The sequence below is a fragment of the Musca autumnalis genome, unplaced genomic scaffold, assembly GCF_047663935.1.
Source record: "Musca autumnalis isolate F117 unplaced genomic scaffold, ASM4766393v1 scaffold_3, whole genome shotgun sequence".
In the NCBI taxonomy this organism is placed as follows: Eukaryota; Metazoa; Arthropoda; class Insecta; order Diptera; family Muscidae; genus Musca; species Musca autumnalis.
The window spans coordinates 178528474-178555158 of NW_027411866.1; the positions used below are offsets into that span (position 1 = coordinate 178528474).

General features: G+C 34.5%; 1 protein-coding gene across 6 annotated transcripts in view; it reads right to left on the minus strand.

Moving 5' to 3' along the window:
- The window catches only part of mgl (low-density lipoprotein receptor-related protein megalin), a 579665-nt gene that overhangs the window by 353167 nt on the left and 199813 nt on the right, over nt 1-26685 (minus strand). The gene's annotated exons all lie outside the window — the stretch shown is intronic.

The following is a 26685-nucleotide window of genomic DNA, read 5'->3' on the forward strand; positions in this document are numbered from 1 at the left end:
TTTTCCATAGTTCGGTAAAACCTTCAAAATACCGAAAATCAAGAGATACGCTTCTATGGGGGTATAGGAATCCACGGACCAATACTGATAATTCTCTTCTGGAATATTCTATAGAATATGGAAGACTATGGGGGCTATATGAAGGCGTGGATCTATACTGACAATTTTCTGAGAGAAAATTTTAGAAATTTGGGTTTGGTAATTAGGCTAAAACCTTCAATACACCGGAAATAGGGAGGTACCGTTCTATGGGGGTTATACTAGGGCGTGGACCTGCACCGACAATTTTCAAATGGAACGTTTTATACCCCAAATGAAGATTAAATACCAAATTTCAGCCATTTCGGTGTTATAATGAGGATAAAACCTTCAAAGTACCGTAAAACGTGTGGTACCGTTCAATGGGGCTATATAAAAACGTGGACCGATTGCAATACCAAACATCTTAAGAGTAGTAGAAACATCTACGCCAAATTACAAAGCTCTATCTTAAAAATTGCGAGCTGTATCTTGATTTCAACAGACGGACGGACATGGTTAATCGACTTAGATTTTACCCCGATCAAAAATATATATACTTTATAAGATCTCCGATGAATATTTCGATGTGTTACAAGCGGAATGACAAATCTAATTATTCTCTCCATATTATGGTGGAGGGTATAAAAATACATTGACAGACAGACGGATATACATAAATCGACTTAGATGGTGATTCTATGGACATATATTTCCAAAAGGAACTGTGGGTCTATCTCGTTTTACTTTTGCATGTTACAAACTAATGTACAAAGATATAATGTCCCTTAACACAGTGGTTGTGTTTTCAAGGGAACATTTTTTTAGTTGCTGACAGATTAGACTTTATACATATACCAAAATGTGTTTAAAATTTAACCTTTTCATCCATAAATATTTTTTTGAAAAAAAGTGATTTTACTGTTCGAAAAATCGAACACCAAGTAAGAAATGGGTTAAGGTCGCAGACAAAAACACCATTGTCTCGCAAATTAATTTTCAAACCGAAACATGCCTAATTTTGGCAAACATAGCGTTTTTTTAATTGGTCATAGTGGATGTACCCCGCCCCTCCGAAATTCAACAAAAAAAGAAGCTTATTTGAACGTTGGCAACCCTTTATATCCCTTGAAAATCGTTTCAGTTGATATGTTACATATTTAAAAAGTGGGCGTAACAGTAAGTGTGGTCAATTTTTCTTTCCATATCAGCCTTTTTGGACTACGAGAAACATATCAAAAAAGTATCCAAACCGGTCCAGATTGTCTCAACTGAAGAATTTACCAGCGAGCGACATTTGATTTTAATTTATAAAGACTTATTTGTGTCTAAAGTTTTATTTAGTATTGTACCATTAAAAATAATATGAATATGCTTTCAAAGTTTTTTACTACAACTTGAATCAAATGTTCTTAATACTCTTTGTAAAAGTTACTTTATGTCTTTATTTAATTCATTTTATATGTCATATCAGATTTTCTTCAGTTCAAACACACAAAATGTTTCAATTGTGGCAACATTTCAACAACTTTAAAGTTACAGCAACTAACCACAACTACACAAAAAGTTTTCAATCAAAAGCCTTTTACAATAATAAATGCAAACAAAAAAACATTTCATTTCTACCTAGCACAAAACATGCAAATGTACATAGCAATGTAAATGGATGTTGGGTATAGTTAGATGGGTAGGTAGAGATGTGGCAACTTGATTGGTATTTGTTTGTAAAATAAATGCAACAAAACATACACCTAAGGATATGTTTTACAAGACTTGTTGAAAGTTGATGGGCAGTAAGTTAAAACTCTAGCTAAATGTGGCTAATACTGGCTACAACATTTCCTCCTTAGCATTATTTTCAGTAATAGAAATATGCATTTTTTTCCTACTGCATTTAGGTTTGTACTACTAGTCACATTGTAGTTTTCAGTACAATTGAAATGACATGGCATAGAAATATAGAACTCCAATTGAATGAAAGAAACATAACACTAAAAGTTGCACATAAAGTGTGTTAACTGCCGTCATTTAACGTAGGAACATACGCCAATGTATTGTTAACGACATGTTAGAAATGGGAGCAAAAACTGCAATGGCAGCAGCAACAGTTATGAACATTATCATCATCATCATCGTCATTATACTTAGAATTTATAATAAACTTTTGACACTTCGATTTAACTACAATTTCCATTGCAACAATTTATCAAAAGTAACTGTCACTCACAACTGTCACAAGGCATTAAATGAAAGCAATTGTAAAAGTAGAACCAGAACCACAAAAAAGAAGGCAAAAACAAAACCGGGAAGATACATACAAATTCGTTACTTAAATGCAGTGCAAAACATGTACAACTATATGGATAAGTATGTATACATTGCAGGGTATATGTTCACTGTTTTTCCACATATACATACAACAGATCAACTGTTCTAGCCTCTTCAGGAACAGACATACTAAACCACACATACGGAAATAATATGAAAATTTTAAACATAACCTTAGGCGTTTTAGCAAAATTCAAATTTTTTAAAAGTTCGTACGCATGTGGTTGTATACGATATCTGTTTAAGTTCCATATGCATATATATTGTACTTATGTTTAGTTTGTCTGTCAGCTTACGTACGTCATATCCAGAGAAAAATGAGAAACTGCAACATGCAATAATCGTAGGCAACAGTGATATGAACTACGACCACGTACATACATATTTACATACATACCTCTGTGGAGTATATTATGGAAAAAATGGAATGTTTAAAAAATGCGGAGTTGTTCAACACATGGCACTAAGTTCTTTTATGAAATGGAACTAGCCTAAAAATATTTTATATTTTTATACCCTCCACCGTAGTATGGAGGGTATATTAAGTTTGTCATTCCGTTTGTAACACATCGAACTAATCATTTGCGACCCTATAAAGTATATATTCTTGATCAGGATAAAATTCTAAGACGATCTAGCCATGTCCGTCTGTCCGTCTGTTGTAATCACTCTAGCGTCCGCAATAATTGAGATAGAGTGCTGAAATTTTGCACCCGAGGGTCTTTTTTCCGTAGGCAGATCAAGTTCGAAGATGGGCTATATCGGTCCACCCTTTGGTATAGCCCCCATATAACGGTACCTCCGGATTTGAGGTATTTTGACGTTCTTCGCCACATTTGCAGACCGAATTAGCTATAATTTGGCACTTGGGGTTCCTAGTGATCAACAAACTTATATCCCAAAGGATAAGGACATAGGTAAATGTTTTGGTATAGTCCCCATATAACGGTACCTCCCGATTTTCGGTATTTTGAGAATTTTAGCCACAATTTTTAACTGAACTATCTGCAATTTGACATTGGAGGTTCTCAGTGGTCATGAAATATCTCCACCAAATATCGTCAACATAGGTCCATGTTTTGGTATAGCCCCCATATAACGGTACCTCCCGATTTTCAGTATTTTGAGAATTTTAGCTACAGTTTTTAACCGAAATAGCTGTAATTTGACATTTGAAGTTCTCAGTGGTCAAAAAACATGTCCAACGTAACATCGTTAACATAAGTCCATGTTTTGGTATAGCCCCCATATAAAGGTATCTCCCGATTTTCGGTATTTTGAGAATTTTAGCTGCAATTTTTAACCGTACTAGCAGTAATGATCGGTATTTTGAGAATTTTAGCTACAATTTTGTCTATTCAAAAATAATCGTCAATATAGGTCCATGTTTTGGTATATCCCCCCATATAATTGTACCTCCCGATTTTCGGGAATTTTCAGTGGTCACGAAATTTCTTCACTAAAATTCGTCAAGATGGGTCCATTTTTGAGGGTCTACATTGTTTTGATGAAACTGCCCTCAATTTGACTCTTGAAGTTCCCTGCAGCTATTAAACGTTTCCGCCAAAAAATTTAAAGATAAGTTGACTCTTTGATATAGCCCCGTAGGTGGTACCTTTCACCTAGCTGAACACATTTTTTTTAGATTAGATTAGATAACACTGTGCAACTAAGTGGAGGTGAAAGTCTGGGGCACGGAAAATTCCTCTTGGGGAAGAAATGCCTTGGTGATTGTATTATGAACCTTGAAGGACAGATGCGCCGTGAGTCGAACTTCCGCGTTATGGCGTGATAAAATTTTTGATAGAGACCCTGTGGGCCATCAGGAATTAGCGTTATATCTTTGTTCACTGTTGCTTAAGTGCTCTACAAAAACAACAAACAAAGATATAATGCTAATTCATGATGGCTTACAGGGTCTCTTGCAAAAATTTCATCACGCCATAACGCGGAAGTTCGACTCACGGCGCATCTGTCCTTCGGGGTTTTTAATGTACACACACCAAGGGCTTTCATTTTCAAAAGGAATTATCCCTGCCCCAACATTTGTGTTCACAGTGTAATTTAAGCAATAGTGGGAGGCAGTAGGAATTTATCCATTGTCGAAAAGTTGTTCCACCTAAAATCGTGAAAGGACCCTAATTATTCCATTTTAATTAAGACTATTTTTTTGGGGGGGATAAAAAAATTCGGCCCGGCCGAACTTAACGACTTTTTACTTGTTTATTTTATTTTTTATATTTTATATGTAATATTTTATATTCTATATTTTATAATTTAAATTTTATATTTATATATTATTTTATTTTATTTATTTGTTGCTCTATTCAATTTTAAAATTTATTTCTTTAAAAGTTTTAAGACACCTGTGGTGTTTTTCGCTAAAGTTTGGACACCCTTTGCCAAATATGGATGTTCGTGCGTATGCATTGGCGGCATGGACGTTAACGTCAGTTCTAATAAAAGTGCTGTATATGGAACATTACTTGGATTGTTTTGAATGAAAACACAGAAGTTGGTAACAGTAAATGTGGTTGAATGCAAAGTGAAATTCACAAAAAAAAAAATATTTTTGATATGTAAAAAAACCCATGCACTTTAAATAGTTTATTGTTTGTTTTTCTTGGATAGCAGCACAACTTTAAACTAATAATATTTAATGTAATTTTTATGCCCAACATAATTTCAACATTAAAAATAAATAGGAAACATTTGCGAAAATGGCATTTAGCAGTGGGGAAAAAAGCAACAAGTTGCCAGTAGGAAAACACATTTGATTTGTATAATGGCAGTTGAAGAAATTTTAAAGAATTAAATTAGTTACGACAAAAGATAAAAGAATATAAGATTTATATTACGAATAAAGACATTTTGAATTTTTCTACTCGGAACATTTGAGTGTTTTGGTATTCTACATGGAAGCCTAAACTATTTTGTATATACAACAAAAACCTCAGAGATACATATACATTTTCATTAACAATTTTAAAATTTAAAAAAATGTCTCTTTTTCCTTGCTGCAGATCTCAAAATTTATTTTACTGCAATTCTAAAAGTCTACACCCAATATATAAAGAAGAAACATAGTAACCAGCATGCAAAGTTTTATTTATTAAATATCTTATATATACATAAAATATATGTATTTATATATTTTTTGTAGTAAATATTTAACATCTTATCGGTGTCAGGGCAGTATAGCAGACACGATTTCGTGTGTGTGTGTGTTCTATTTGTTGTTCTCAATTTTATGTAAACTTTTGGTTTTGGGTTCTTTCTGTTTTCGTTGTTGTTGCTGTTTTTATTGCAGTGTTGTGTATAATTTTATTGGTCAAGAAACAGCAGCAGCAGCAATGATGGTGATTGTGTGGTGGTCAGGAAACGACAACGGACATGAAACAAATATACATACATACATATGTATGTATAAAAGTTGGTATGTATATTACAAATATTCTACAAAACCAAACATTCTCTGTGCGGTTAACTACTGATGTTCTGTTACTTTGTATGGAGAAATATAAACTTAAACGAAGGTTGGTTTAGTAACTCGGTTAGAAAAATCAAGAGGATCACATTTTAAAAGTTAATTAAATATTTTTTATTAATGATTTTTTTAATACATACGAATTCAAATATTTTGAGGTGTAATGTATTTTACCTGAAAATAGAAAAAAAGAAGAAATTAAAATAAGTAAATTGATTACACAAAATTAAACTGTAGATTTTTAGGACCAATAAATAAACGTGGATTTTTTGAAGAGATTTAGGACCAACCATAGACTATGAAAACGCTGATTTATTTAAGATTTTCTGCAGCAACCATAGATCACAATAAACGTGGATTTTTTAAAGATTTGCTAAAGCAACCATAGACCACAATAAACGTGGATTTTTTAAAGATTTTCTAAAGCAACCATAGACCAAAATAAACGTGGATTTTTTAAACATTTTCTAAAGCAACCATAGACCACGATAAACGTGGATTTTTTTTAAGGTTCTTAGGACCAACCATAGACCACAAAAAAGTGATTTTTTATGATTTTTAAGACCAACCATAGACCACAAAAACGTGATTTTTTTTTTGATTTTTAGGACCAACCATAGACCACAACAAGTAAAAAGTCGTTAAGTTCGGCCGGGCCGAACTTTTTATACCCTCCACCATAAAATAGTCTTAATTAATGTTAGGTGGAACAACTTTTCGACAATGGATAGAATCCTACTGCCTCCCACTATTGCTTAAATTACACTGTGAACACAAATGTTGGGGCAGAGGTAATTCCTTTAATATACTCATCAAGGCCTTTCTTCCCCAAGAGGAATTTTCCGTGCCCCAGACTTTCACCTCCATTTTGTTGCAGAGTGTTATCTAATCTAATCTAAAAAAATGTGTTCAGCTAGGTGAAAGGTACCACCTACGGGGCTATATCAAAGAGTCAACCTATCTTTAATTTTTTTGGTGGAAAAGTTTTATAGCTGCAGGGAACAGGGAAGAGTCAAATTGAGGGTAGTTTCATCAAAACAATGTAGACCCTCAAAAAAGGACCCATGTTGACGAATTTTAGTGAAGAAATTTCGTGACCACTGAAAATTCCCGAAAATCGGGAGGTACAGTTATATGGGGGATATACCAAAACATGGATATACCAAAACATGGACCATGGACCCATTATTTTGAATAGACAAAATTGTAGCTAAAATTCTCAAAATACTGATCATTACAGCTAGTTCGGTTAAAAATTGCAGCTAAAATTCTCAAAATACCGAAAATCGGGAGATACCGTTATATGGGGCTATAACAAAACATGGACCCATGTTGACGATGTTTCGTTGGAGATGTTTTATGACCACTGAGAACTTCAAATGTCAAATTACAGCTATTTCGGTTAAAAATTGTAGCTAAAATTCTCAAAATACCGAAAAGCGGGAGGTACCGATATATGGGGGTTATATCAAAACATGGACCTATGTTGACAATGTTTCGTTGGAGATGTTTCATGACCACTGAGAACCTCAAATGTCAAATTGCAGATAGTTCGGTTACAAATTATGGCTAAAATTCTCAAAATACCGAAAATCGGGAGGTACCGTTATAAGGGGGCTATACCAAAACATGGACCTTTGTTGACGATGTTTGGTGGAGATATTTCATGACCACTGGGAACCTCAAATGTCAAATTACAGCTAGTTCGGTTTCAAATTGTGGCTAAAATTCTCAAAATACCGAAAATCGGGAGGTACCGTTATAAGGGGGCTATACCAAAACATGAACCTTTGTTGACGATGTTTGGTGGAGATATTTTATGACCACTGGGAACTTCAAATGGCAAATTACAGCTAGTTCGGATAAAAATTTTAGCTAAAATCCTCAAAATACCGAACATCGGGAGGCACCGATATATGGGGGCTATACCAAAACATGAACCTATGTTGACAATGTTTCGTGGAGATGTTTCATGACCACTGAGAACCTCAAATGTCAAATGGCAGATAGTTCGGATAAAAATTGTGGCTAAAATTCGCAAAACACCGAAAATCGGGAAGTACCGTTATATGGGGACTATACCAAAACATGGACCTATGCCCATATCCTCGCGGATATATGTTTGCTGATCACTAGGAACCCCAAGTGCCAAATTATAGCTAATTCGGTCTCCAAATGTGGCGAAGAACGTAAAAATACCTCAAATCCGGAGGTACCGTTATATGGGGGCTATACCAAAGAGTGGACCGATATAGCCCATCTTCGAACTTGACCTGCCTATGGAAAAAAGAACCTCGGGTGCAAAATTTCAGCACTCTATCTCAATTATTGCGGACGCTAGAGTGATTACAACAGAAGGACAGACGGACATGGCTAGATCGTCTTAGAATTTTATCCTGATCAAGAATATATATACTTTATAGGGTCGCAAATGATTAGTTCGATGTGTTACAAACGGAATGACAAACTTAATATACCCTCCATACTATGGTGGAGGGTATAAAAAACGTGGATTTTTAGAACCAACCATAGACTACGAGAAAAAATGATTTTTAACGATTTTTTGGACCAACCATAGACCACAAAAACGTTGATTTTTTAAGATTTTTTAATTTTATTTTGAGATTTTTTTGGTGCAACCAATGGCCACAAAACTCACTCTTACCAAGCATTGACACTTTTGCCCTCATAGGAAGATTTTCGTAAAATAAATTCGACACCAAAAATGAGATCAAACCAAACACTTTTGTGGCCGATATAACCTCTCTACAATGAGAACAAGAGAACTTTTAAAAGCAGCAACAACGACAGCAATAACAACACAAGATGATATACAATATTGGTCTGTACAAATGTAAATGTATGGCCGCAAAAACTGACACGCAATTCTGCACAAAATCATAGACACACATACACACAAATATATGTCATTAAAGATATATACATTTCTCTCTCTCTTTTACTATGGACACTTAAAGTGATTGCTTCTGAAGGGTCATTATGTGTTATTGTCTGTCGTTCTTAACATACATAAGTACACATATACCATATATGTAAATATGAAAGTATGTCTGAGTATGTGTTTAATTATGGTTACCAAACTCGAATTAAATCCCAAGCAAATAAATACATTGTTTGAGTGTATGTAGATGTGTGTGCCCTTAGATCTGATGCTAAAGATGTATACTTTACAATGAGATTATCTTCATGTTCAAGTGCGACATACATACACACGTACTTACATATTTGACCAATATATGTATATGCGGGCAAAAGAATATGTTTCTGTTAATCTAAATAATAATTGAGACACATTTTCAACATGAACAATAACAACAAATTACACATGACCAAAAAAAAGCAGATTGTTTATTTTTTTTCTTGCTTACTTATTTAGATCTTCCAGGCATTTGTGAATACCCGGAAGTCTTAATAAACATTAAAAGTTACATTCTATAAATAAGCATGTGTGTACGTTCATTTGGATAGCCTAGTACACACTTGTACCATAAACGTTTATTACACAATCCCTCCAATTATATTTAACTAGTTTTGGTGAAGGCAAAGATGGAGGAGAAGAAGTGGGTGGTGACATAGCAGGCGTTATTGAAGTGTTAGATTTAGCACAAACTATTTGTATGGAACAATAGAATGTATTGAATTGTTTTTCTTTGAATTTTTTGCTTTGAGTTTACGAGGTGGATAAGCAGAAAAAAATGCTTAGTGGATAGGGTCATTAATAATATAACTCAACAAAATGTTTACGACGACGAAACATTATTTTCTCATTTTCCAAAAGAAAATAAGGCTTCTAATGAAATAAAAGAAAAGCAAATGTCTATGTCATTCGCATCCTTTCACCAAAGTTAAATAGCTATTTTGCCCAATTCCCTCCCTTTATCACACGTGGAGCTTACACAAATGGCAAGGGAACCATATTGTAATGGTATTACGCATATTGAAATTGTCTGCCAACTTTTACGATGATTAATATTGCCATTGTGACAATAAAACTGATGAAGATAATCACCAGCATCAACATCATCATCAGATTTTAGTTATTTAACTTAACTTGACAATATGATGAGGGTACTTTCTATGTTATTCAGTTGGGAATTTGTTATTTATTTTTGTTGTATTCTTTGTATTAAGTGTATTATAGCAACTGTATTTTCTGTCTAGCTTCAAGCATAATTAGAAGTGATTAAATTATACAATTGCTTAGATTTATTTAAGCTATGTCTAGTTATCTACTTAGGTACTTGAGTTTGTAGTCATGTGTATGAAAGCAAAAATGTATGCGGGTTTAATTTACTCTCTTGAATTGTTAATAATGTAATCCGACATACCGTTTTTACAAAGACTCTTGATGATTGAGGGAAAATCCCAATCAATATTGATTAATTACATTCATTTAAGCCATTATATTAGCAATTACTTTTTTTGCAAGATTCGTGTTACTTGTGTTGGATTTAATGAAATCTACTGTCAATATTAGACATCATGAGATTAATTAAACAATTGCAATTTAATTCATATTGAACACTTTTTCATTTTCAATTTTGCCGGTGATGTTGATAAAAACAATAATTGTAAAAGTAATGAAAGACAACAATAAACTTGGATCTTTTAATCGTTTTCAGAAAAAAAGCTAAATAAATTTTTATAAGAAAGAAAAAAGATTGGATTTTTAAGAAGTTTTTTTGGAGCATCCAAAGATAAAAATAAAGATGTAGTTTTTATTGAACAATCAAAAACAACAATTATTTTAAAAACAACCTGGATATTTATTTGAATATTTTATTGAATTATTACTTCATTCATTGATTAAGAACGCAGAATTTTTAGATTTTTTTGGAGCTGTCAAGAGTCACAATAATTGTATAATTTTAAAGATATGGGAAATAAAAACTAAGTTAAACAAAAAAACCAAAACATTACAACAAAGGTTATTTTTTAATAAAATATACATTTATAAATAAAATTTATCATGCATTTTTTAAAGATTACACTGCTCAACAAAATTGAAAAAGTTGAACGTTTCAGACGAAGTTGCAGTTGTTTCTAGATGAAGTCGGAGAGTTATTTTCAAATCCGGCCCCGGTTTTTTTCTTGTCTCTTGTTTTTGAGATATAGCTCAAAATTGGTTTTTACGAGTTTAACCCAGACTTTCGTTATTTTCGGATACAAACAAATATTTTTTTGTGGGTTTTTCGACATTAATATATTAAGGAGATGTTGTACGCTTGATACAAATCGTTTTTGAAATAGTTATGGTGAGTATATATCAAAAAAATATAGAAAATATACGACGGACCTTGTAAAAATTGCTTATTTTGAGTACTTTAAGCTGTAATTACGTCATCGGGGGAAGTCATAGGATCTTCATATGGCAATGCGGATATGCTTAGGGTGTCTACAATATAGTCCAGTATTCAAATTTATAATATAAAGTTCATAGCGCCCATGATTCGGCCATAACCTAAAAATCATCATGAAGACTGCCATTGAAAAGTAAATGGCTTATGTGGTAATGATATCACTGGTAAATTATTTCCCTTTAGCACTCTTCATGGCGATTTTTAGGTTATGGCCGAATCATGGGCGCTTTGAACTTTATATTATAAATTTGAGTACTGGACTATATAATAGACACCCTAAGCATATCCGGAGTACCATATGAAGATCCTATGACTTCCCCCGATGACGTAATTACAGCTTAAATTACTCAAAATATGCACTTTTTACAAGGTCCGTCGTATATTTTCTATATTTTTTTGATATATACTCACCATAACTATTTCAAAAACGATTTGTATCGAGCGTACAACATCTCCTTAATATATTAATGTCGAAAACCCACAAAAAAATATTTGTTTGTATCCGAAAATAATGAAAGTCTGGGCTAAACTCGTAAAAACCGATGTTGAGCTATATCTCAAAAGCAAGAGCTGATGGAGAAAAACCGGGACCGGATTTGAAAATTACTCGCCGATTTCATCTAGAAACAACTGCAACTTCGGTTGAAACAAAAGTCCTGTTGACCAGTGTTATTATGGCAACCACCGTCCAGAACAAACGTGGTTTTTAATGATTTTTAGGAGTAACCGTGGACCACAATAAACGATTTTTTAACGGTTTTTAGGAGCAACCCTCGACCACAACATGGATTTTTTAAAGATTTTTAGGAGTAACCATCGACCACAATGTGCTTTTTTTAAGATTTTTAGGAGACCAAAATAAACGTGGATTTTTTAAACATTTATAGACCACAATAAATGTGGATTTTTTAAAGATTTTTAGGAGCAACTATAGACCACAATAAACGTGGATTTTTTGAACATTTTTAGGAGCAACTATACACCACAAGAAACGTGGATTTTTTTAAAGATTTTTGAAGCAACCATAGATAAAAAAACGTGGATTTTTTAAAAAAAATTAGGACCAACCATAGACCACAATAAATGTAGATTTTTGAAGCAACCATAGACCGCAATAAACGTGGATCTTTTAAAGATTTTTAGGACCAACCATAGACCACAATAAATATAGATGTTTTAAAGATTTTTGAAGCAACCATAGACCACAATAAACGTGGATTTTTTTAAACTTTCTGGAGCAACTGAAGACCACAATAAACGTGCTTTTTTTAAAGATTTTTAGGACCAACCATAGACCACAAAAACCGTGGATTTTTTAAAGATTTTTAGCACCAACCATAGACCACATAAACCGTGGATTTTTTAAAGATTTTTAGGACCAACCATAGACCACAAAAACCGTGGATTTTTTAAAGATTTTTAGGACCAACCATAGACCACAAAAACCGTGGATTTTTTAAAGATTTTTAGGACCAACCATAGACCACAAAAACCGTGGATTTTTTTTAAAGATTTTTAGGAGCAACCATCGATGACAATGTAGATTTTTTAAAGATTTTTATTTTATAGACCACAATAAATGTGGATTTTTTAAACATTTTTAGGAGCAACTATACACCACAATAAACGTGTATTTTTTAAACATTTTTAGGAGCAACCATCTACCACTACGTGGATTTTTAAAGATTTTTAGGAGCAACCATCGACCACAATGTGGATTTTTTAAAGATTTTTAGGAGCAACCATCGACCACAATGTGGATTTTTTAAAGATTTTTAGGAGCCATCATCCACAATGTGTTTTTTAAAGATTTTTAGGAGCAACCATCGATGACAATGTGGATTTTTTTAATAATTTTTATTTTATAGACCACAATAAATGTGGATTTTTTAACGATTTTTAGAAGCCATCAACCACAATGTGGATTTTTTAAAGATTTTTAGGAGCAACCATCGACCACAATGTGGATTTTTTAAAGATTTTTAGGAGCCATCAACCACAATGTGGATTTTTTAAAGATTTTTAGGAGCCATCATCCACAATGTGTTTTTTAAAGATTTTTAGGAGCAACCATCGATGACAATGTGGATTTTTTAATAATTTTTATTTTATAGACCACAATAAATGTGGATTTTTTAAACATTTTTAGGAGCAACTATAGACCATAATAAACGTGGATTTTTTAAACATTTTTAGGACCAACTATAGACCACAATAAACGTGGATTTTTAAAGAGCAACCATCGACCACAATAAACGCGGATTTTTTAACGATTTTTAGGTGCAACCATCGACCACTATAAACGCGGATTTTTAAAGATTATAAGATCAATCATTGACAATAGTAAACACGTTGATAATTTTTAAAAAATTTTTGAAGTTGGATTTTGACCAACAATTTTTTAAGGATTTTTAATTGTAGTTTTTTTTTTAATTTTTCTTGTTTGGGGAAGTTTTGAAGATTCTTTGAACGAAATTTTGACCATTGATTGTTTATAGATTTTAAAGTTAGATTTTTAACCGTTTTTACGGTGGATTTTTGACCGTGTTTTTTTGAAAATTTTTTAACCACAGATTTTTTAATGTTTTTCTTTTTATGTGGGATTTCCTACCATAGATTTTTTAAATATTTTTTGATCCAAATTTTTTTAAAAAATGTTTTTAACGTGGATTCTTTAAAAACTTTTTTAAAGTTGATTTTGCGATGAACTGAATATTTTTTTAATTAAGCGGATTTTTTTAGGATTTGATTGTGGTGGTTTTTTTGACCGTAGATTTTTTATTTTGATTTGATTTTTTTTTTGACCAGAGATTTTTTAAATCTTTTTCGACTATAGATTTTTAAAATTATTTTTGAGCGGGGATATTATAATATCCTCGACAGATGGCAGATTTAATTTGCATTAACTTCGTTAATTAAAATTATCCACATTCTTAATGCACAAAAATAGAACTGAATTTAAAATGAATTTACTAATTTTAATATGGCAATACTGTACCAACATTCTACTATGGCAATACTGTAGCAACATTCTATTGATTTGCAGTGGGTAAAAAGGAATGAATATTGCAGTGGAACCAAAAATTGGCAGTGTAAACCACAACAAAATACATGTTAACCAACAATCAGCTGATTCATAAATGCAGAAACTACCGTTTGTCAGGGTAACATTAAATGCACATCTTAATGCAAACTATCGTTGCCATCTGTCTAGGGTACAATACGATTATTGAACGTGAATTTTGACCGTAGCTTTCTTAAAGATTTATCAAACTTCGATTTTTCAAAAGTTTGAATGAGGATTTTTAAAAATTTAATTAAAACCACTTCTTTGAATTTGAAGGTGTATTTTTAATTTTTTATAGAATTTTCGACAGTAGAATTTTAATAAATTTATTTATTGCTGGATTTTTGAAATTACATTTTGAAAATATTTTTTGAATGTAGATTTTATAAAATTTTTTGAACGTGGATTTTGACCTTAGAATTAAAAAAGTTTTTTTAAGCGTTTTCAAGCGTGAATTTTCTAAAATTTGTTAACATGGATTTTTTAAACATTTTTCTCAGGAATATTTTAAAAACTTTTTAACGTGAATTTTTTTAATTTTTAAACATTTTTAACGTAAATTTTCTGCATTTTTACATGGATTTTTAGACATTTTTTAACGAGGATTTTTGAAGTTGTTTTTCTTAAGTATTCTTCGACCGTAGATTAAAAAAAATCAATGTGGATTTATCAAAGATTTGTCGACCATAGGAATTTTTAACGAGAATTTTCTACGTATTTTACGTAATTTTTTTTAATTTTTTTTGAAAGCGAATTTTTTACTTCTTATTTTTTTGACATTTTTGTAAAGTGATTTTTTAAAAGATTCTTAAAGTGGGGTTTTTATAGTTTTTCTGTAATGTCGACAAACCAAAAAGTTTATTAAGGATTTTTTTAAGATTTTTTAAGGAGGGTAACGAGGAAAAAATGTGCTTCATCGAAATAATGGTTTGGAGGAAATCTGTCACAGATAGTTTGGAGTCATGTCACAAGTGTGTCTGCTGTTTGCCCGTCTGGAGCCCACGATAATTCTACATCGGATCAACTGATTTGGCCTATAATTTGGTTCAGTCTTTGATCAGAAGATCAAATGTGTCCATTTCGATAGGTACCTCCCACTTAACATTCAAAATATTTACACAAAAGTAGACATATCTCGCATTCGGTTGTTTTTCTCGCGAACCCCATTACGACGGTACAAGTTTGTCAAGGCAAGTCCACAGTTCCTGAGATAATGGTTCAAAGCTCCTAAATAACCCTGCCGGCTCCAAATAAAGACAACATATTCGTGTAACACCCCCACAAAAGTTCAAATTCTCGCTTGAATGCAGTTTAATGGATTTTCGAGGATAGTTTTGAAATTATTACTGAAGGTAAACTTTGTAGTCCTGTTAACAGGGACATAACGTATTTCGTGGACAAGCCCATACATCCAAAATTTCTAACTGACATTGATATAAATTTTCCACATCGTAATATTTCTCCCAAAAATACACCAAGTTCCAGGAAGGAAGGTATCAGTCAACAGCTTGAACTCCAAAAGTTCAAAATTTTCGCTTGTATGCAGTTTAAGGGATGTTCAAAATTGTTTTTCTGATATAATAACCGAAAAGCTCAAACTATTCTACAATGCTCAAATAAGATGGTTGTTTGTAACGATAACATAAATCCACTCTCATTAGGTCTGTCAGGGAAAAAATAAGGCCTACTCTTAATATAATTTAAAATATAATAATTCTACCCCACAAACGCCTTAAAATTTACGCTGAAAACTTCCAAACCATATTTCGTCACATACGAAAATTTTATTTATTTTTAAAACGGAGAATCTGTTCTTCGCATATGTATGCTCCTGCCATTGTCTTGTTATAGGGTACATTTCTCTCTGAACAATGCTGTCTGTTTCCTTCTTTCTCACCCAGAAAACCAAATATATATGTATGTACACACAGTAGTTCATTTTATCGGGTCAAAATATTTAATATTCCCTTCTGACCTCTTGTAATAAAATTTGTACCCAATTATTTGTATAAAAAATGGCAAACCTTTAGGTTTTATCTCAGTGTCTACAGCCATTTTAAAATGTATTAAAAATACAAATGAGTGAAAAGCTTATGATCTCAAATAATTTATTTGGAAAGCTATAATACGACTGCACTTAAAACCACATAATAAAAATGAATTACACACGCTTTACTTGCTTTGAAGGCCATCCCTTTCAAAGTCATTGTCAATGTTAAGTCATTCACCTCAGGTGCAATTCAGACGATCTTGGAATTTCTATGAGCTATTATAAATTATAACTGGCTTTTGTTTATAACAGAATCAACGTAACACGTGTGATATTTTGAGTAAACAAATTGGGGATTTTTTTTGAAGAAAAAAGTCGTCAATTCAATTTGGGGTGGGTGACATAAAATGTCTTGAAAAATTACAATGCAATATTAAGTAATATGTAATGCAAAAGTAACAAATTCTTTAAAGTGACTAACATTTCCTAAATTATAAACAAAATTTCTAACTTCATTAAGAGGAGTCTGTCCACCTTGAAAAATAAAAATTCACCTTGTGACTCTTTTCCAGCCCCACCAACCCTCGTTGTTCATAATTTGCAAATGGAATTGTTTGTTTGTAAATAAAATTAACTTTGGACGGGGGTGGCTTTTATTTTAAGCCATTGACTTTTAAAGCAAAAATGTTAATCAAATTTAATTAAAATTAAATGCAACATAATTCCACAATATTGCCAGTTGTGTCTTTCAAGCATTGCAACAATTTGTTGCAAATTTGCAACATTTGACATTTTGCCTTCCCTGATGTAAAACGAACGGTTATGGCGGTGCAACAGCAAAAGGCCAAATATGCATATAAATACAATGCTGTAACAGCCACAAACACACATACATACATACACAACATACAGAAATACCTTTAAATTCCTTACAAACCATAGCTGAGTAAACATGCCAGGAAATCATTATTCACAACATTCAAGAAGGAAGGCACTGCAACCAGCATCATCAGTGTATTCTTTTATGGTACCGAGAAATGCATGGTATGGCTGCCTGGTTGCTTAACTAACTGTCTGGCTTGAGTGCAGTCACAGAGTTTTCTCCAACGGCAGTGCACAGTGTCGCGTACATCTATAGTACATATAGATTTATTCAAAGGCAAACCACAGTAAAAACGACTTTTGCTCCTTGAAAATATCACCACTATCTATCTCTACCCGACGACTATTGTGGTCATGATACAGCAATTGATGGCGGCGCTTCACTATGTCGTTGATATATCTTTCACATTCCCCTGGCTCTCTCTATCTCTTCCAGAAATGTTAATGGCAAATTGTTGTATTTACGTCTTATTACACTTCATTTCACATCTCTACCCGCCCATCCATCTGCCTTTACTGCACTGCAAATCTGGTAAAACGAATGAATTTTCCAAAGTTTATCAACATCAGCGTTACAACCATACAAATCATATCATCCTACTTTAGTTAATTGAGTTGGCAGAGTTAAAGACTTATCATTCAATGCGATTGGAATATCGCATCCTTGGCATTTGATGTCGAGTATTGCTGCTGTTGCTTCTGTCTACTTCTTCTTCTTCTAGGGTGAACGAGAACACCACAAGTGGTACAAATTGACTCTTTGCGCAATTACATTGGTTACGCTATTACAAGACAAGCTGATGCGTTAGCCTGTTTTACTCTGCGGGCTTTCTGAAGCTGTTAAATGCAACAAAGTTGCCATTAAATCCGTGTAGATTTTTTTAGTAATTATTTGTTTGTTAATTTTTTATGGTTGCTCCGTAAAGAAGAATTTTTTCATAAAATGCTTAATATAATATGATATGTATGTATGTGTGTGGAAACCTCAAGGCAGTAACAAACAGTTAATAAAATGCATTATTAATAGGCTGCCGTTATTCGCATATGAATAAATTACAATAACTTAAAGTGCTAAGACAGCACTTTAGTTTCGGTAATTTTTAATGAGGAATATGGAAATCTCGTAATGAAAAAAAAAACAAAAGAAATACTACTTCCGGAATTAGCACCTAAGGGAGGCTCTCGCATGTATAGAGGACCCCAAAAGGGGGTTTAATTGTAGAAATATCAAAGTTCTTCTAGACACAGAATGGTTTTATATTTTTTTATATCTTATATTTTAAATTTTATATTTTACATTTAATATTTTATATTTTATATTTTATCTTATATATAAAAGACAATGTTTGTATGTTATTATTAGACAGCGGAATCCTATGCAAATGCATATATGGTTACGATGGTCGTAGAGAAAATCTGATTAGACAGAAACTCGTTTTATCACAAAATAAAACGAATTAGGCACAGACATTTTCGCATATTTCGCATATCGTGCATATCATAAAATGAGCATATGCAAAACCATATGCAAAAATATATACAAGGATTTGTGGTCTAAAAATCCCACCGAAATGGCTGAAATGTGGTATTAATTCTTTGTTAGGGGTATACAACTTTACACCTGAAATTTGTCCACATGGGTCCACGTCTTCATATAGCCCCCATAGAACGGTACCTCCCGATTTCCGATATTTTTAAGGTTGTGACCTCAACATCGTGACGTAGGGGATGGAAGATACCAAGCAACGGTCCTGACCGGTTTTAACATGGCAAAGCCCAGGATTTATCTTGTTCCCTCTTTCATCCCAAGTGGACACTGACCTCCCCGTGGTGTCACCTGGGGAACTGCCTTTAACACCCGTTAAAGAAAGTGAGCTAACATGTGCCGCGCGTTCACCCAAAAGAACGTTAAAAACTTGCGTCGGGTTAGTAACCCTTCCCTAGAAAAAACAGCCAACTATGAAAAAACGAAAGAAAAGAAAAACAAACCCCTCTAAAGTTGACGAACCGCACTCTTTATAGAGAAGGTGCAGTCTTTGCATTGGCAGACGTACTTGAAAAGTACAAGGCCGATATTACTGCCATACAGGAAACACGATGGATTGGGAAAGGCGTCACAACAACACCTGAAGGTGGCGCACTGTATTATAGCTGCCATGACGTAAAGCATGAGTTTGGTTGTGGATTCGTAGTTAGTCGGAGACTAAAACATCTGGTATCCAGCTTCACCCCAGTGAATGAAAGACATGCTGCAATTCGAAAAAAAGCTAAATTCTTCAACATCAGCTTTATTTGCGCTAATGCTCCCACCGAAGAAAAGGATGAACAGACCAAAGATATATTTTACGAGCGCTTAGAAGAAACATATGACCGTTGCCCTGCCCATGACATTAGAATCATTCTAGGCGATTTTAATGCCAAATAGGAAAGGAGCATATCTTTGGCCCAACAGTCGGGAAATTCAGTCTCCACAGTGAAACATCTGATAATGGTATGAGGCTGATAGACTTTGCAGCTGCAAAAAACATGGTAGTTAGCAGTACCAGATTCAATCATCTCGATATTCATAAGGGCACCTGTCTGTCTCCAGATGAGAAAACAAGAAATCAAATTGATCATGTTGTGATAGATGGAAGACATTCATCGAGCGTGTTGGATGTACGATCGTTCCGAGGCGCAAACACTGATTCGGACCACTACCTTGTTGCAGCAAGGGTACGCACCCGCTTAAACGTAGCAAACAAAGTACGAACAGACACAGCACGAAAGTTAGACATCGGTAAGCTGCAATCACAACAGATAGCCACAGCATATTCCACTCAACTAGCCCAATTGCTTAATTAAAGCACTCCTCATCCCGATAACATATCAGCGCAATGGCAGCCTATTGCCCGCCTAGCCAAGATTTTACCTCATAACAGCAATAAATCCGCTGAAGAATAATAAGGCAGCAGGAGCCGATGGCTTACCAGCCGAGCTGTTCAAAACCGGAGGCGACACGCTGATAAGGTGGCAGGGAGAACGAGTACCCGACGATTGGTACCTGAGTATCCTGTGTCCCGTCCACAAGAAGGGAGATAAGACTGTACGCTCTTACTATAGGGGCATAAGTCTACTCCCTATTGCCTACAAGATCGTGTCAGGGATATTGTGCGAACGACTAAAGCCTATGGTCAACGAGATAATTGGACCATACCAATGCGGCTTTAGACCTGGCAAGTCCACCATTGACCAGATATTTACCTTGCGGCAAATCCTGGAGAAGACCCAAGAGATACAGATCGACACCTACCACCTTTTTGTCGATTATAAAGCAGCCTTCAACAGCCCACTGCGTTCAAAGGTATTCCAAGCCATGTCTGAATTTGGTATCCCCGCAAAGCTCATCCGGCTTTGTAAAATGACTTTAATTGACACGAGGTCCTCAGCTAAAATAGGAAAGAACCTCTCCGAAGAGTTTGGTACCAAAAGAGGTTTCAGACAAGAAGACAGCCTTTCGTGTGATCTCTTCAACATCCTGCTGGAAAAGGTTATACGAGAGGCAAACGTCAAAAGAAGTGGCACAATCTACACCAATAGTCACATGTTACTTGCTTATGCTGATGATATAGACATCATGGGCCGATCAGTAAAAGAAGTAACTGATACCTTTATGAAGGTCGAAGGAGAATCTGCTAGAGTGGGTCTGGCGGTAAACGGTGAGAAGACCAAGTTGATGGTGTCCACGCGCAATGCGTCCATTGAGCTCGGACCGACTGTGGAAGGTGGTTCCTATAATATTGAGGTAGTAAAAGACTTCGTCTACCTCGACACCTCCGTAAACACAACAAACGACATCAGTTGTGAAATAAAAAGAAGAATTGTATTGGCTAACAGATGCTACTTTGGTTTAAGTAAGTAGTTTAAAAACAAAGCCACAACTCGCCAAACAAAAATAATGCTTTACAAAACACTGATACTAACCGTGCTGATGTATGGCTTCGAAGCCTGGGTACTTGCGCAAGCAGACATGGCTGTGCTTGGTGTGTTTTTAGAGAAAAATTCTTCGAAAGATCTACGGGCCTATCTGCGTTGACGGTGAATATCGACGTCGCATGAACCACCAGCTGTATCTGCTATACAACGACATCAATATTGTTAAACGTATCGAGATGCAGCGATTGCGTTGGCTAGGCCATATAATAAGATTGAGCGATGATGAACCCGCTAAAAAGGCGTATAAATACGGACCGCTTGGCGGTGCACGCAGAATTGGCAGGCCAAGGAATAGATGGCACAAACAAGTGGATGATGTGATGAAAAGGCGCGGTATTCCAGAGTGCGAAGCAACAAATAGAGAGAAATGGAGATTTCTTCTTAGTTCGGCCTATGGAACAAATGTTCTATAATGGGCCAGCTAAGTAAGTATCATCTGAAAGGAATGTACGATGACACATAAGAAGTCCCCGAAAGCTTTAGATCGAATCTTGAAGGATTTAAGAAGCAATTTACGTTTAGATTTGAGACAAACACTTACAGTTCCTCAACTCATCACTTCTTTGGCGGTATGTTAATAATGCATATCGACACGAACATTTCTGAAGATCCCGACTAATTAGCGATGTAAGCAAAATATAATTGACTTAAGAAAAGCTAACATAAGACTGTTTTATATTTTATATTTTAAATTATATATCTTGTCACGGTCTTCTGTTGCAGTGAATTGAAAGTCCAATTTTTTGTATACCTCAAATTTTGTTCTAGATTATTTTTATAACACAATTTTTTAAAACTCCCACAAGATAAATATTTTCCACCTTCAATTTTAAACACGCAAACTTCATTTCCACACACACACAAAGAGAATGTTGAAAATTTACTCCCATTCAATCTATTCACGAATATTCTAACGAGTGCAATTTAAAATTGCGTTTTAAATGAATTCACGCCAGAATAGAAATGTGGCAACGAATGATATTCCCTTTCCATTTGGTGTGCTCGTCGTCACAATCAATTGAAATTGTCATTCACATCATTGGCATTCGATAACCATCATTTGGAAATGAAAACCGGTTATTCGCACTTGTGCTGACAGAAGCCAAAGAGACGATGATAACAATCATCATCATAATCTGGAATCCAATATCTATACAATTTTTTTTTATATATTATTATTCTATAGTAAATTTTCAATATATACAACGTTACCTATGTGAAGTTAAATATGCATATACATATGTACATATGTGTGTATATGTATTAACGTATATAGTGTTTTATATATATTAAAATATATATATTTAGTTATGTATGCACTTTGTATCGTATTTTAATATGCATAAACTTTAACTTCCCAAAACAATACAATATTTTCTAATGTGTTCGGATACGATGTGAATACTAATTTTATCCGTTGTTGCTCTGTTGCGGCATGGTGGTTTTATATTGTCGCTTGGTTGTTGGGTTGGTTAAGTTGGCTAACTGTCTGGTTGCCTGGCTGTTATTTTGTTGGTATAGTTGGCTTTTGGTTTGTTGAATATCTGTTCACTTGGGGTTTGGAGGGGGTGGCTGATTGTTTGCCCTGCTTCCCGTAGGTTTGATAAGTAAGTGAACATGAAATTGTGTGGTAGCAGTTTTGCCTTTTAACTTTTGTGGTATTGGCTTTTCGCTTGCTGCTCAATGCTGCTAACTTTTGAACCAAATTTTGCCCAATTGTTAAGATGATAATGCTTATAATGCTAATAATGCTAATAATGATGATTATCCACCGACAAAGTCTTTGTCCGTTGAAAGTGAAGAAGATGTATAAGACAAATGATAAAAACGTGACATGCATAATAATAATTTGTGGGGTTAAAGGGTTATTTAACTCGCCTCCTTCCCCATAATAATAAAACAAATTTAATAGAGAGCAAAGATTGGCTGTATGTTTCAAGATGTTTGAACTAATTTTGGGACACCAAGAAGGACAAAAAGCTAGAAATTTTAATGAAATCTGTTTATAACTTTCTTCCAAACAATAATCATTTGTGACCTTTGAATTTAACTCCATTATTGTTAATCCTTCTCCTGATTTGGTATTCTGTTTACATTCAACAACACAACACAGCTTATAATAATATTTTGTATTTGATTTTGAAATTCTTCGTGTTGTTGTTGTTGTTGCTGTTCCTTTACAACGAGTGTAAATGAAAGGTTATGTGCGCTGCATATTAAATAATTTCTTTCTGGTTGGGTAAATTTTGTTGTTGACCAAAAAGTGATAACTTTTCTGCATGCACTTGTGATTTTTTGATCCTTAAATACGAGGAAGGTAAAGAAAAATTATTTATCTTCAAAATTTTCGAAGAAACATGGAAAGACTTGTCTCATATTAATTGGTGCAGCTCAATTGTATTTTATTTATCAATTGTATGGGTCCTATGGTAGGGACTTACTTTTTATATGCCTGCCCTATAGGCGTGTCGTTGCATGGAAGAATCATACCATGACCTCTTTAAGAGGTCATATATTTATGGAATATGAGTTATATCTTTGGAATATGAGTTTATGAGGTATCCTATCTAAAGAGAACCCCTTTAAGCGGCCTTCTAGGTAAAGAAGGTCTCTTCAAGATGTGTCCTTTTTAAAGAAGACCCCCTCAGTGGCCTCTTATGTATAGAATACACCTACAAGCGATCTTCTAAGTATAGAAGAAACCTTCCAGAGTTCTTCTACCTATAGCAGCATTTTTTAAGACCCTAGGAGGTCTTCCATCTGTAGAAGATTCCTATAAAAGTTCTTCTGTGTATAGAAAACCTTTTTAGGAGGTCTTATATCTATGAAATATAATTTTAAGAGGCCCTTTATCTATAGTAGACCCCTTAAGAGGTATTCTATCTGTTAAAGGATCGTATAGGAGAACTCTTTAAGAGGTTTTCTGTACATTGCGGAACCCTTTAAGAAGTGTTCTATCTATAGAAGAGCCTTTTAAGAGGTTTTTTATTTATAAAAAAATCTTTCAAGAAGAAGACCCTTTTAAGAGGTCTTATATCCACGGAAAACTTTTTAATAGGTCTTCTGCCCGTTGTGGACCCTTTTAAGAGCGCTTCTATCTGTAGAAAACCCCTATAGAAGAACCCTTTAAGGCGTTTTTTGTATAGAAGACTTTTTTAAAAGGTCTTTTACCTACTAAAATCCTTTTTAAGAGGTTTTCTATCTATGGAAGACCCCTTTAAGAGGACTTCTATATATAAGACCCCTTGAGGATGTCTCCTATCTATAGAGGACCCCTTTAAGAGGCCTTCTATCTATGGAAGACCCTTTCATTAGGTCTACTATATATAGACGACTCCTTTAGGAGGTCTTATATTTATAGAAGATCGCTTTAGGAGGACTTCTATCTACGAAAGACCCCTTTAAGAGGTCATCTATTTATAGAAGACCCCTTTAAGAGGTCTTCTATCTATAGGAGATCCCTTTAAGAGGTCTTCTATATATAGAAGATCCCTTTAAGAGGTCTTCTATCTATAGGAGATCCCTTTAAGAGGTCTTCTATCTATAGAAGATCCTTTAGGAGGCCTCCTATCTATAAAGGACCACTTTAAGGGGCCTATCTATCTACAGAAGACCCTTTCAGGTGGTTTTCTATCTATAGAAGACTCTTTTGGGAGGTTTTCCACCTATAGAATACCCCTTGAGGAGGTCGTCTACCTATAAAAGATCCCTTTAAGAGGTCTTCTATCTGTTGAAGATCCCTTTAAGAGGACTTCTGTCTATAGGAGATCCCTTTGGGTGGTCTTCTATAGAAAAGAATGCATAGTATACCCATTCAGGAAGTCTTGTATCTATATCTTTCTTTATAAGACACCTTGTGGAGGTCTTCTTTCTATAGAAGACCCCTTTAGGAGTTCTTTTATCTACAGAATACCCCTTTTAGAGGCCTTCTAACTATAGAAGACCGCAGTAGGAGCTCTTCTATTGAAGAACTTTTTAAGAGGTCTGCGGAAGACCCCTTTAAGAGGTTTTCTATTTATAGGAGACCCCTTTAAGAGGTCTTCTATTCATAGAAGACCCCCTTTAGGAGGCCTCCTATCTGTAGAGGACCCCTTTAAGGGGCCTTTTGTCTATAGAAGACCCTATCAGGAAGTTTTCTTTCTATAGATGACCCTTTTAGGAAGTTTTCTTTTCATAGAAGACCCTTTTAGGAAGTCTTCTATCTATAAAGACCCTTTTAGAAGGTCTTCTATTCATAGAATACCCCTTAAAGAGGACTTCTGTTTATAGAAGATACCTTTAGGAGGTCTCCTATCTATAGAGGACCCCTTTAAGTGGCCTTCTATCTATGGAAGACCCTTTCAGGAGGTCTACTATCTATGGAAGACTCCTTTAGGAGGTCTACTATCTATAGAAGACTCCTTTAGGAGGTCTTCTATCTACGAAAGACCCCTTTAAGAGGTCATCTATTTATAGAAGAGGTCTTCTATCTATAGAAGATCCCTTAAAGAAGTCTTCTATATATAGAAGATCCCTTTAAGAGGTCTTCTATCTATAGAAGACCCCTTTAGGAGGTCTCCTATCTATAAAGGGTCTTCTGTAGATAGAAGGCCCCTTATATCTACAGAAGACCCTTTCAGGTGGTTTTCTATCTATAGAAGACTCTTTTAGGAGGTCTTCTACCTATAGAAGATCCCTTTAAGAGGTCTTCTATCTGTAGAAGATCCCTTTAAGAGGACTTCTGTATATATAAGACCCCTTTAGGAGGTCTCCTATCTATAGAAGACCCCTTTAAGTGGCCTTCTATAGGAGATCCCTTTGGGTGGTCTTTTATAGAAAAGAATGTATAGTATACCCAATCTTGTATCTATATCTTTAGAAGACACCTTGTGGAGCTCTTCTTTCTATAGAAGACCCCTTAAGGAGTTCTTTTATCTCCAGAATACCCCTTTTAGAGGCCTTTAATCTACAGAATACCCCTTTTAGAGGCCTTCTATCTATAGAAGACCGTTGTAGGAACTCTTCTATTGAAGAACTCTTTTAAGCGTCTCCTATCTACGGAAGAGCCCTTTAAGAGGTTTTCTATTTATGGGAGGCCCCTTTAAGAGGTCTTCTATGTATAGAAGACCCCTTTAGGAGGTCTCCTATCTGTAGAGGACCCCTTTAAGGGGCCTTTTATCTATAGAAGACCCTATCAGGAAGTTTTCTTTCTATAGGTAACCTTTTTGGGAAGTTTTTTTTTCATGGAAGACCCTTTTAGGAAGTCTTCTATCTATAGAAGACCCTTTTAGGAGGTCTTCTATTCATAGAATACCCCTTAAAGAGGACTTTTATTTATAGAAGATACCTTTAGGAGGTGTCCTATCTATAGAGGACCCCTTTAAGTGGCCTTCTATCTACAGAAAATCCATTTGGGAGGTCTTCTGTAGTATAGAATCTATAGAATACCCCTTCAGGAAGTCTTGTATGTATATTAATCTATAGAAGATCCTTTCAGGAGTTCTTCTATCTATAGAAGACCCCTTTAGGAGGAAGACCACTTTAGGAGGTCTTTTATTTATAGAAGGTCTTTTAGGTG